The sequence below is a fragment of the Etheostoma spectabile genome, chromosome 24 (assembly GCF_008692095.1).
Source record: "Etheostoma spectabile isolate EspeVRDwgs_2016 chromosome 24, UIUC_Espe_1.0, whole genome shotgun sequence".
NCBI lineage: Eukaryota > Metazoa > Chordata > Actinopteri > Perciformes > Percidae > Etheostoma > Etheostoma spectabile.
The window spans coordinates 15,583,037-15,583,958 of record NC_045756.1 but is presented as its reverse complement, the minus strand read 5'-3'; the positions used below and the strand labels follow the sequence as shown (position 1 = coordinate 15,583,958).

The 922-nt window shown below is 38.2% G+C and overlaps 1 pseudogene; it reads right to left on the bottom strand.

Moving 5' to 3' along the window:
* LOC116673702 (gastrula zinc finger protein XlCGF8.2DB-like) overlaps window positions 1-922 on the bottom strand; it is a 325,201-nt pseudogene that overhangs the window by 117,040 nt on the left and 207,239 nt on the right.

Below are 922 nucleotides of genomic sequence, written 5' to 3'. Positions count from 1 at the left end.
ATAAATATTCAAACGACTTCAGAGTCAAAACATGAACAATCATACACCTGGGGATAATAGTTCAACTTATAATACATTCCTTTTATAATACTCTGTACAACTTTTAGGAGGAACTCCCCTTTAAGAGTTAAACAACATTTTAACATTAACAATCCTGTCAGGATACGTTAAAAACCACAAAATAACTCATTACCAGGGAATGGAAGCACCAGCACCCAGAATCACACACACAACCCTATGTTAACTAGCATGTTAGTTAGCAGTAATTAGCCTGTGCCTATGTTAATGTTAACTAGCCTGTTAGTTAGCAGTAATTAGCCTGTCTATGTTAATGTTAACTAGCATGTTAGCATTAATTACCTGTTCTATGTTAATGTAACTAGCATGTTAGTTAGCAGAATTAGCTGTGCCTATGAATGTTAACTAGCATGTTAGTTAGTAAGTATTGCCTGTGTCTATGTTAATGTTAACTAGCTGTTATTTAGAGTATTAGCCTGTGTCTATGTTTGTTACCTAGCATGTTATTTACAGTATTAGCTTTGCCTATGTTAATGTTAGCTAGCATGTTAGTTAGCAGTAATTAGCCTGTGCCTATGTTAATGTTAGCTAGCATGTTAGTTAGCAGTAATTAGCCTGTGCTTATGTTATCTCCTAACATATACTATACTATACTAACCTCTCTGTCTCTGTTGATTGGGAATGATTGAGATTTCTCTTGCACAGCTACCCGAAGACTTCGGCTGAATCCCAATCCTTCATCTTCTCTCTACCCCTTACCCCTTACCCTAGTTTTGGCAAGTTCACGCGGGACCTAGTGGCGTCCAAATACCTATTACAACCGAGAGGAAGGGGATTGACCAAGGTGTGTATACCCCTACGAACCGAGTGTGGACGCGACCTCACTTGTAAACACACAAGCAGT